This window comes from Watersipora subatra, chromosome 2 (genome assembly GCF_963576615.1).
Source record: "Watersipora subatra chromosome 2, tzWatSuba1.1, whole genome shotgun sequence".
Classification (NCBI taxonomy): Eukaryota; Metazoa; Bryozoa; class Gymnolaemata; order Cheilostomatida; family Watersiporidae; genus Watersipora; species Watersipora subatra.
In genome coordinates, this window is record NC_088709.1 from 67,444,357 (window position 1) to 67,457,006 (window position 12,650).

Sequence of the window (12,650 nt, forward strand, 5' to 3'; positions counted from 1 at the left end):
TAGTATACATATATTAATCATTAATGCTTATTCTGTTGAACCATTTACTTGAGTATGCATGTGAAATCGCAATTAGTCAGTCTTTCATACGGTGTGGCACATTTGTATTCTAATCAAACATGAAGCGCACCTTTGGTTACAATACCACTCAAATACTAACCTTCTAATTCATAGTCATCTGAGTCTTCTGCATCACTACTTTCATCTCCATCCTCTTTATTTCTATTGCTACAGTAGCTGCATCTGCACATGTCCGTACATTTGATATCTGTATTGTTCACTGACAGCGACGAGACTGGAACCCAGTTTTACATCGACAAAACATGTCCACAAGCACATTAGGAGGTGCTGGTTGTGTCATTCATCTATCTTTAAGCTCTCCATCTTCCATAAACCATTCATGTTGCTGGGGGATGGGGCATTGATGATGATTTGCTTGGCTCTTCTCCATATTGCGGCCTGATGGGCAGCTCTAAATATATGGAGATTTAACCCATCTAGTGTGGGTGGTGGGTGTGATTGTGATGTGCGAGACGGTGAGCAGATGATCTTATACCATGCTTCATTGATGGAATTTGTCTCTTCACCATATAATCTGCATATGAATGTCTCAATAGGTTCTCATATTGCATCATCAACTTAAAAACCTGTTCCCAATGATTTCAGTGGGTTACAGAATTCAAGATTGTTCTTTAGCAGCTTGAAGAAAGTTATCTTTCCTTTGGAATAGAATGCGCTTACACTCTCTCATCCACTTAGAGCATGGAGCCCGAGCAATGCTTTGAATCGTTCAGGTGTAAGAACGGTAGACAGACAGCCTGTTTACATATCTCAACTGCTTCTTACCACAGCTGCAAATGAGTTTTTGTGATGGCAGCTCATCCACTAGAGATAGACAGCTTATGAAAAAATCTGTGTCCTGGCACTTGACTAGAACTTGTGAGCTGGGTTTGTCTTCCATTATTTTTGTGATATGTGATAACATGCTCGTATCTGCTTTGTCGTGGTCTGGTGTCAAACTATCTATTTGGCTTACAGCGATTGATCCATCAAGGTCATAGCTGATCATGTGGCATTCTTGAGAAAAAGCTGTTACAAGATCTAGTTTCTGCTTCACAGTTGACTTCCTCAATGTATCCTTTAAAAATTTCCCTAGGGCAGTCTTGTTTGAGCCATCTGCTAAAAATTCAGACCTTTTTGGCACTGATTAGTTCGGACTAAACACAGCAACCTTCTGCCTTCCTTTCACACTTCTACGACTTCTCTCACCTTCTTTAATGCTGATATCAGGATATGTGTCACAAACAAAATCCATGTGTGATACACGTTTGCAATACTAACTATTCGTTGCAAAAGCTGACTTGCAACCATGCCAAAAGTTGGAGGAGCTTTCAGGGTCTGACTTTCATGGCATCAACCACAACAGCATCAAAGACTGGTAGCTGATCCTAGTTAACATAGATTGATGGTTGATCATCAACATCTTCCTCAACAGCAGCCATCAAAGCCGACTTGGCAGTCTTCAATATAGAGCCATCATAGTTAGCCAGGGACCAGCTGATGTTGCCAAGAGAGAATGATAACACTTTTCTCAAATCCAAGTTACGCTGTTGGCTGATCACTAACAAATTCTCCAACAGTCTGTGCGAACACTCTAGGACTTTTTCTTTTGATTTTTTCTTAGCTGATGGTAATGTGGTGAAGGTTTTGAGCTTTTTTGACTTGAAGGATGCATTGAAATCAATCTCTTGGTTGCTTAATCTCTTCTGGACAAACTCTGAAAGCTGTTTCTCTCCTATCACATTTGACATTTCAAGATCCTGCTTTTCTTCTATGGAGGCTTCTGCACCACTGGTAATATGTACTAGCTTGGTTGTTTGAAACGAAAACGGATTTATTCTTACTGTTATGAGTCTTTCATGACTTCCCTCATTTTCTCATCAGCCTTCCATGCCTTTTCACGCATCTCATAACTTGCTGCATCCGAATCACCAGGCACTAGCATCTTCTTCATGTCTGTATGTACAGCTGTTCGTTCCGGGTGAGATAAAGTCCAGCATTGAGAAGCCGATGATTCCTGGTAAACCCTATGATTCCACCGTGAGACTTTGAGTCTCTTTTAACTGTTTGCTCAATAGATTGATCACAAGCGATAGAGCTGAATGGGCAGTGATGTCGCGATTGATAAATAAAATACTCCTTCTTCATAAGAGCCTCATACACCTTGCTCTGCAATACTTTCAGATTATTCATCTCTGCATAGTACAGCGTGCCATATCTAGCGTAGTTTGTGTGGTCATCTGCAAAAAACCAAGGAAGGATCATACATGTAATTTATCTATAAGTTTATGTCCAAATTGTAGGCTATAACACGTCATGTAAACTGCAAAAAGTTAGTTTGTTGCTCACAAAATGTGCAGACAAAAATTAAAATGTTTTCTTTTTCTCCCACCAAAGTACCATCATCATGGAATAATCATCATGAATTTGTAAAGTTATAAATATCTAATCTCACCTCTTCTGCTGTATCACATTCTTTCTGTCTCTTCTCATGTCTTTTCTCAGCTTTTTCCATAACGAGTTTGTTACAGTACTTTTTATAACAAGCATAATGACATAACAAGTCTGAACTTTCATCAAAGTTCTCAATGCTTAGCATTTTTTGAGCAATTTCATATTGAATGCTCTCTTCTTCCAATATCAACCATCTGTTTGAATACTTTTTGGCCGTCTTATATTGAAGTTTAGTCACTCTGACTAGGGTTCCATTCACAGACTGATCAAGACAGTGAAAAAAGCAGTCTTGCTGCATCCTTGGCATGGGTTAAGAAATGCTGACAGTTGACTTACCTAATCTCAAATAAAAGCATTAATTAATTTTCGAGATTATAAAATAGTTTTCTTTGTCTGATATGTAAGGTTTTCCAAGCAAACTTGGAGTTGTCCTCTCCCATTTCAAAAGTGCTCTCTAGCTCAAAAATGTGCAAACACATAGGTGTAGAAACGTTATAAATGAATTCAGCATAAATTTCTGACTATATAACATTATTGTTTGAGTAGCCCACCCTCCGAAGGAAAAGGCTGAAAGATAAGTTTATGTTCCTGCTCTACTAGAAAGGTTGATGTGATTTCTGATCATTTGATGAGTGTAGACGCTACTGGTTTGTCAATAATATAAAAATTTTCTGCAAAGCAGAGATTGCAATTCTTAGATTTGCTGTTGTATGAACTCAAGTGTTTTAAAATGTTAAATTTCATTTTGAAGTTTACGCTGTTATCTTTCAGGTTCAAAATATGCTTGCTAAGTTCAGTTGTGTTTTTGCTGCTGTTTTTGAAGGCAGCTTTATTGTTAAAATGTCTATCCTCCAAGTCGATCTTGCATAGCCCGACATAGGTAGCAATAGTCTGTTTGTCAACTTTAGTTATTGCTGCCTGGCGCACTACGCTTTTTTGCAAGCAGTTTGGTTGTCAAGTATATTCTGCTTGGTTTCTGCAGTTGCACTTTTTATTTATATTGGTCGGGTTGTTGTTGAGTAATTCACTGTTGTTTTTATTTACATGTATGTTGCTTTTCACATCAGGCATTGTTGAGTAGCTGACTTTCAACACTTTACGGCTGAATACTGTGCTTACGCGGCTGCCTTTTTGAAAGCTATTATCTACAATCGATAGGAACCTTTTTGCTACATTTGTTTGCACATTGGTATTAAATGGCGGGTTGTACCAGATAGTTTTATGGGTCCTTTTCCTATTGGTGTTACCATTGTCAATTGGTGGCATAGTTGCATAGGTGTCAGTTCATAGTTGTAGCCGCTATTTGTAAGCACTGTTTGGTAAGGCTCTTTTGCACTCTTAAACTCCACGGTTAATAATGAAAGGCTGCTGAGTCATTTGTTTATGTTTGCAGGTAAGTTTTTGTGATTGCCGGAGGGTGGTTGCTAAGATTGTGAACATACTGTATGTTGTTATTAAGTTTTTTGTAAGATTTGTATGAGCTGGTATTTAGGTTTAGAGTTACATCTAAAAGTTGATACATTGCATGTTATCTTCTACTTTGATTTTTAAGTTGTTTCCATTAAAGATTTTGCTAATCTGTTTTTTTGTGTTTTCCATGTTGCAGACTGTGTCTTTTCATATGTCTTTGCGGAGTGTGTATATTCATAACAAGTACTATTTGCTCCACATTCCTGTAAAGCTCTTTTATTTTAGTATCACTTTACAGTATTAACTAATAATATATTAGAACCTTATTTGTAACTATATTGCTAGGCATATATATATACTAGATAAACGCCCGGCGTTGCCTGGAAAATAAGTCTTTGAACTGAAAATTTATTTTTATTTAACATATAAAACATTTAACATTCTAACTTTTGAACTTCATATCACAGGAAAAGTGTTTTTCGTGCAGTTCAAATAAATTAGAAAAGAAAACAAATGTAACGGTTTTCAAACTTTTTCAAATAACTGTAAGTTTTAAATTTCATATCATGAAAAAAGTGTTTCCTTGAAAAAAATTAGTAGAGAAGATAAAACTGTCCAAGGTGTTTAAAAGTAAATGTGAAGTTATTAGCAATTAAGGGTTAAATATAGTCTGTTTTGCTATGATTACCATAAAAAACAATGGTATATGATTTGGTATACAATTACATGATTTTTGTTTAATTCAGCGTTGGCCTCATAATGCAAAAATATTGTATAGGCATATAGAGTAGTAAGAAGCCCATAGCAGTTATCAAATGCAATGACTTTCTGGTAAAAGTTGTCAAAATTATTATCATTAAAAATAGTAACAAAAATATGTTCATTTTAGTTACTATAAATTTTTATGATAGCTTTAGTGTAATCTGTGGTTCTGATTTGCAAGAAATGTATTATTAATATGTATTATATGCAAAGTTCTTACCTTCGACATGGGCGTCTAACATAACGATGAATCTAATTTAACTGAGTTTAGCTTACTAAAAACATACTTGAAGGAAGTTTTAGTATGCCTTTTAGTAAACTTATAACAAAGATTTCATCACTTTCTTGCAAACCCATTTAATCATAACAGATGACGCAGAGCTGAGATGCAATCACCAAATTTTAATTTCAAAAGCTTTTATTTTATTAGGGACAACACCTTTTCCTAGAATGGCGAGAACAAAAAAGCATCAGGTTTCATAAAGCGAATAGAGTTCATAGAGTTTTAATTAATATAAATTTCAGTTTATAAATTAAATAATGAGTAACAAAGTTTCTCAAATTAATTGAGAACGAATTATGCAGTATGTGATAAAAGTGATTGAATTGTAAGAACAGCATAACTTGGTGGCTAAATGCTTGGTTCACAACTTACAGTTGTTATCTTTATGAGTTCAAATCCAGTAGAATGTGGGCTTTCAATACCAAGATTTTAATATCTATAGCCGGACATACCAAAGAACATACTAACGCACAAACTTTGATATTTATGTATATTTATATGTATATATATATACATATAAAGGATTTAAATGTATATATAATTCGCACTCCTTTATATACATATATATATATATATATATATATATATATATATATATATATATATATATATATATATATATATATATATATATATATATATATATATATATGTATATGTATATAAAAGAGCGCTCTCACTCAGTGGGGCACAGCAAATAGCTGTACGCTCCTCGGCTAGTGGAATTTTCTTCGATAATAAAATTGAAAGAAACTACACGCATTCTCTTCTCTTTATATAATAATCTAGATTCTGCCAAGAAAAGGCCGGCAAATTCCTTTACAATAAGCCCTGTAAAATGACTTTTATTTTTTAATTAGTTGTAATCTACTCTCTGGTAATTCATTGAAGAAGAGATAATTCCAAACTAACTAAACCCTCAACTTGAATGTGCAGAACTATATTTGAGCAAATACATGCAGACTCAAAAGACCTACAAACCTCTTTGTTCATTCCGCAGTAATTTAATTTTAGTACTACTAGTAGATTGATTAAAAAAGGTGAACCAGTTACAAACGGGGTTGTTATTTAATAAAAGATATAAATTAATGTGAAATGAAAAATGTAAAATAAATTTTATAGTTTTCAATTAGTAATTATCTACTCTCTGGTAATTTTTTGAAAAAGAGATAACTCAAAACTCACTAATACCTCAACTTGAATGTACATGTGTGTCACTTCCGAATCTGAAAGAAGGAATAAACCAATAACAAATGTTTAGGAAATAAAAAAGGTAATTGGTTTTGTGTGTTGGTTGCTTACACCAAATCGTGCAAAACAGACAACTGACACTAAATTAGTTGGCTAGTACTTGGACTACTCAAAGCACACTATTTTCCTTTTCTCTTACCATATTAGTGCAATGAAGTTGAATTATGTTATATAGTAATGCAAAGCTGTAACTGAAAAGTAGTAAAGGATAATACATGTATTTAGTAGCAATGCAATCGCAAACATCGGCATTTATCTATAACAACAGTGAACTCAACATTTTAGCTTTGGTATTAACCTTATCAGTTGTTTTTGTGTGAATAGGCTATATGAATAGCGGCTTTAGAATACAAAGACGCCTTAGCAATGATTCACTTGGACGCATTCAAGTTCTCAAAAACATTCCTGTGATGATTAAAGCTTGCGCTTACAATGTATTGATTTCTTATTATTGAATGTAGCATTGAAAGGTCAGGCAGGTACTCCTGATGCATAGAACTAGATCAGAGCAAGTTAAATATTATTCATGGCAATCATTTTTCAACAATTACATTATTCATCTCATAAGCTTGTAAGAGCTAATCGGAGACGTTTAATAAGGTAATATGAAATGAAATGGTTATTACTTAGAGCTATTATTACGCCTAAAATGGTTCTTGCTTGTTATCTTTGCTATTTATAAATCTTCTACATACATGTACAGTATGTCTCTATACATCTTTTAGTTTTTTGCGAGGTGGACACTTTCTAAAGTTTTCTCACTGTTTCTGTTATTTTGTATGCAACAGTCTACTTTGCTGCTGACATCAATACAGGTTCAAGGTATATTTTCAATAAAATTTTATAAAATTTTGATCAGTCCGAAGATTACCTTAATGTGTCATATTTGGAAGATATTCTGTTATACTTTATTTAGTTTATAATGCTATGAACCGTCTCACTTTTTTGATAAAAAACATAAATAGAAGCTACGGTCATTAAGTCCTAACGGTGTTTCATAACTTGCATGCGCTAGAAACATTTCATAATGCATATGTACATTCTTTCTTGCTCTAGAAATACTGTTAAATTTGCTCTTGATAGAACCTGTTATTGCTTAATACCAAGTTGCTGTCATTTTGAAATGTTTATCTGCGTAGGTTACAGATAACAAAAAGTAAAGACTCACCCCACCAACTACTTATCAAAAAGAAAAAGATACATGTGCATTCAGAATGCACCGATGTCAACTGGCACTGATATTCGGAGTTGCTATCATCTTTTTACAGATAATTTGTAAGTTATATCAGCTCATCGTTACATTTCCAGCTAGTTTTCAAATGTGTGTGAATCAAATCCATGTGAATAACAAAAGACTCATGTATAAATTAAGGTAATATACCCTTAAACACATGCAGAGACTAATTGTAATGAGCTATAAACTATTGCATTAGCAGCATAAACTCGGGCATGGTAAATGGATTTATTAGATGGGTAGACTTTAATGTTTAAAATGTGTCTAGTCAAGAAACTCCGTAGTAACAGAACAGCTTGACATACGAATGAAGTTAGAAATTTGTTGGATGAAGAGTATATTAGGTTATTCTTAACACAGTCAACTATAGGACTTGTGTCGTCTAAACCTTACAGCTGTATGTAACATCAGAATAACTATTCATTAGCTGGGATGTTGTGATGTAGTTTAGCTCTCCCTTTGATAATATAGTGTGTGGACATCTCTTCAGTTTGATTATTTTAGTTTCTTATGACTCCATAGTAGCCCCAGGGCTGATACTCTGAAAGAAACACCCACCTGGATAGGCCCAGACTTGGATATTGTACCCCCAATCACCTGGTTGGTCAATTTGAATTTGGATAATGTACCCCGATCACCTGGTTGGTCAATTTGAAATACACCCCCTAAACACTGGGAGTTTTTTAGAGGGCGCCCAGGTTCGAAGCCCCGCTAAACATCTAATATGATTCATGTATTAATAAAGCAGAAACAAGCTACAAACAAAATTCCCAATTTTATTTAAATACGTTTTTATTTCGGATTTTTTGTTTGTTCATTATGGCAAAAACGGTCGTTTTTTCTTCTGAAAATGGCTTATTTTTTGTTGCTAACATAGACCAATACATTGTAGCTTGCTATTGGTAAAAAATTAAAGAAAAAAGCAATTAGCTAACCATAAATCAATTTACAAAAACCATTCGTGTGGCGACATAATAGCCACTCTGTTCACTAGCATCAGTATTGCAAAACGACAAAGAATGTTGCTATGCCTGCAAAAGGGTTAATAAAACTGATTCCAAACATCAACCATCAGATCATCATCTTCATTTACAAAGGAAAACATAATAAATATCAATGAAAGAAATATCATATCATTCATTCTGAGTACAGTGCTAAAGGGTTGCTAAGATGATGCAGTGTCGACTGTGTCTTTTCCCTTACTTTTCCGTCGGCAAGCCCGCAGATTTTAATGCAAGCTGCATTAAAATGAAGACTGGAATTTCGGTGCAACTTCTTGGTATTACTTTGGCTGAATAAAACCTTAATAAGCATGGGCCCTTTTACTGGCTTAGCTGTGGAACCCCCCCCCCCTAAAGTAGCAAATTCACTGACAGTGCCCCATGGCCTGAAAACCCCCCCTAAAACGTGATTTTGGGCTGAACCTAATGGGCCTTTTGAGGAGGAGTATCAGCCCTGGGATAGTAGCCTGTGATATCTTATATTACACGTCTAGTAATACGTGTATTTGAATAGATGCACCTTTGAAAGTATATATTCTTAATACTAGATGTCTTTAATAATAATTATTAATTATTGAGACACTAATTATTAGTGTCACTAATAATCCACGTTCTTTTAAAAACATGCCATTTTGTTTTAATTATCTTTGATGCTAATGAGTTTTTTGATGATATGTTAATGCGATAACGCAATAATAATACCTTATTTTATTAGTTGGTTTCTTTTATAAAAATCATCTTTGATAAAAGATTTGCTTGTTGCAGAATATCTCTTGCAACTGCCCTAATGGCTATAGCAAAAACTGCAAAGCCATGAATAGCGTGCAAAGATAAGAATTCAGACAATTTATATAATGTCGTCATTTGCAAGTGCTTAGCATTCCGTTGGACAATAGAGGAGAGCTGTCTCTGTTAAGCCTTGCATGAATGCTAGATAGAAAGCAGTTTTTCTATAACACTTTTACATGCAATTACGGTCAAGCTAAAAACATAATTTGACCCAAATACAATGCAGCAGGAAAATAGATGATGAGCTGTGATGAAGTTACTCAAATTTTAGACATGGTGAAAACTTGTTTGTTAGATGCAATAATAAGAGTGGCCAAATCATTGTTTGGAAGCTGGTAAATGATTTGCTTTTATGGCTGAGTTAATGTTCTTTTAGTTGCTACTAGTACCCGTGCAGGCTAGTATATACAGAGATTGTCAACTCATATGCCACCGCCGCACTAGTGTGCCATAATAGACAAGGTGTGCTGTCCGAAATAATCAATAAATGGTCTACTTTCGGACTTCATCGGCATGTAAGTACTGTTTGCGTGTTTGCTGTTTATCATAAAGCCTAAAGGCTAACTCCTCTAATAATCATTCCTCGAGTTACAGAGGTGGCTAGTTAGCTTCTTGGTTAAGTGGCCCCACAAAGCTGTTTGTAGTGAGTGTGAGTCCTGGACAAAACATTCTTTGTTTTTGGAGTTGCACCACTATTTTGAGACTGATTTGTTTAGTAGGTTGAACTGACAGTCCAATATACTGAGTGCCATATGTTTGAGCTTATTTACCAACAGGTTAATTGGTTCATCACATGTTTGTACAAAAACCTGTCATTGCATATAAGCTAACACAGTTGAAACGACTGTTATTGTAACACAAAAGTAAAAGGCATTGACATCCATACTGCTCTTTATCATTTCCGACAGCTAAAAATTGATGCAAAATGAACTTTATACCAAAGAGTATGACCAATTTCAACCAGTAAAATATACAACAATTATCTCTCATTTGTCATGTAAAAAGGCTTACTGCAGAACAGATCAATAGCAATCATTTGAAATCCTCAATGATAGTAACAAAAATACTCGGGCTGATCCTCCCTGTTTTAGTTTTAGCGCTGTTTTAGTGATAGAGAAACTGAATGACAGCATTAGCTATCATTCATATTATTTGTGTCTAAACTATAAGGTGCTTCTGTTAGTTTAAGAAAGGGAACCATAACAATCATACTACCATGATGATGTAGACGAGCGACCTAATCATGGTTGTTCGACTTATGTTCACACAGACGCTAAACAAAGTTAACTGTGATGGGGGTGTTTCTGAGTCATGTACCCATTAACACTCATTCTGTTACTAAAAAAAATAGACAGAGCTGTTCATTAAACTGAAACTAGCTCATAATTTAAAGTTTAAATCTGATGATTTTCATTGGAAAGTTTTTTCTTTGTTTGCTGCCAAGAAGTTTTTCATTCTGGTCACTCAAGTCATTTTGATATAACTTTTGTTTTTAACCACATATATGTTTGAAAAGAGCTGCTCAAGTTTGACTGCACTAAAAACTAAGAAAGACTGAGAGCTTAATCTGAACATCTGAACAGGAGCTTAATCTGTGTTTTTCTATAATTCCTGCAAAGATATGCATGCTTTCATTTTGGCCAATGTTTTATCGAGTGCGTAAATACACTGAAAAACTTAATAACTAGATGTATTACAATGTTAAAGCACTATTTTGCGTTATTTTTGTTTAGTGTTGTGCGTCATGACTTTTAAAATGTTAAAAATGTGCCACGGCTCCAAAAATGTAGAGTATCACTTGTTTAGTGTACCGTGTGAGATTTTCAAGCATGCCGATAAAGCACAAAAAACTACTATCTGTATAACCTTTTAAAAATTGCAGTAGCTAGATAGTGAGGCGCAGTATTAGAATGTCATCTTGTCAAGCTGATAGTTCCGAGTTTGAATCACAAAAGTTACACTATTTTTCTTAAACTCCATTGGTGACTTTTGTTCTGTGGTTCATATCAAATATCTGAATGCCAATGTATCAGAATATGCCAAGTATCAGAGTGTCAGCTTGCCAAGCTAAACGCTGGGAGTTTGTGTTGCAAAAAAATGCATTCTTTGTTCTAAGCTCTAAATGTGGTTTCTATTCTGTGGCTCATATCATAGCAAGTATTATTCTTTTTAATTTTGGTCTCATGTGGCTTTGCGTATATTTGCAGATGAGCATTTGAGTTGTGGCTAATTATTAGTACTCTACCTATTCTAGTTCTTCCTTTCAAACAGCACAAACTCCTGTGATTTTACCAAAACTGTACAATGTAATGTATCATGATAAAAAAGTTTTTAAACATGACCCATGTTTGAACCTATAGACAATATCATCTAAATTTAGTGCTAAACAGCACATTGCAGAGACCAGTTAAAATTTAGGATTCACTAGTTTATGTCATTCAACTTAGTTGCTACTTACCACTGACTTTAATTTGCATTCACCTTTAGGTAAGCAAACAGAATAAGTTGGATGTATTAGAAAATTTGGAGCAATTATTTCGTACACTAATAAACAGATTTGTAAGTTTTTTCCAGTATAGCAGGTATCAACAAGTATGTAAATATATTTGACTGCTAGTAAGTAAAGACCTGTTTCTTGTAGTCGTCAAGTACCAGGCAATATTACTGATGGGCATGTGTTAGCATTCTATCAGTCTTTCACCAGCTCTTTTTAGCAATAGTACAAAGTGTAATACTGATATGCAGAGGTACTAAAATTATATATATATATATAGTATTTTTATTGGCAATAATTTCATTTCACAAATAGAAATGTTTTTCAAATTAGGCCATACAACAATAGTAAAACAAAAAAAAGGGAAAAAAGCAACAGTTAGCCATTAAAATTGAATAAATTAATTAACTTGCAAGTCACAAGTTATATAACTACACAACTATTTAAGATATGAGATAAGTTGCAAGAATGAAAACACAAAAACTTCAATTTGTACTGGACTGAAATTCAAGTCAGAGTGAGATAAGCTAGCAATTCATGAGAGGACTACTCAAAGCACACTATTTCTCTTTGCTCCTAACATAGTAGTTTAAACACTTTGTATCTATTGTTTCTTTTTACTTCATCAAGCCCTTTGCACATGCGCTCATTCATGAAAAAGCCGCTGTGTTTGTAGAAAACGATTGTTATTCTTTTATTTAATAGGATTTTTTAGTGTTGTTTTGAAACTATAATAAAAAATTGCAAACAAAAGCATTGTTTTCGAAAAATTCATTGCAAAAATCTTCGCGCTTTAACCATAAAAGTTGTCTATAAAGATGGCCTACAACGATAAAATGATGTCACAAAAAAAACAAAGGATAGTAATACAGAGCTGTAATTCAAATGCACTCAAGCACTTAGCAAATAATA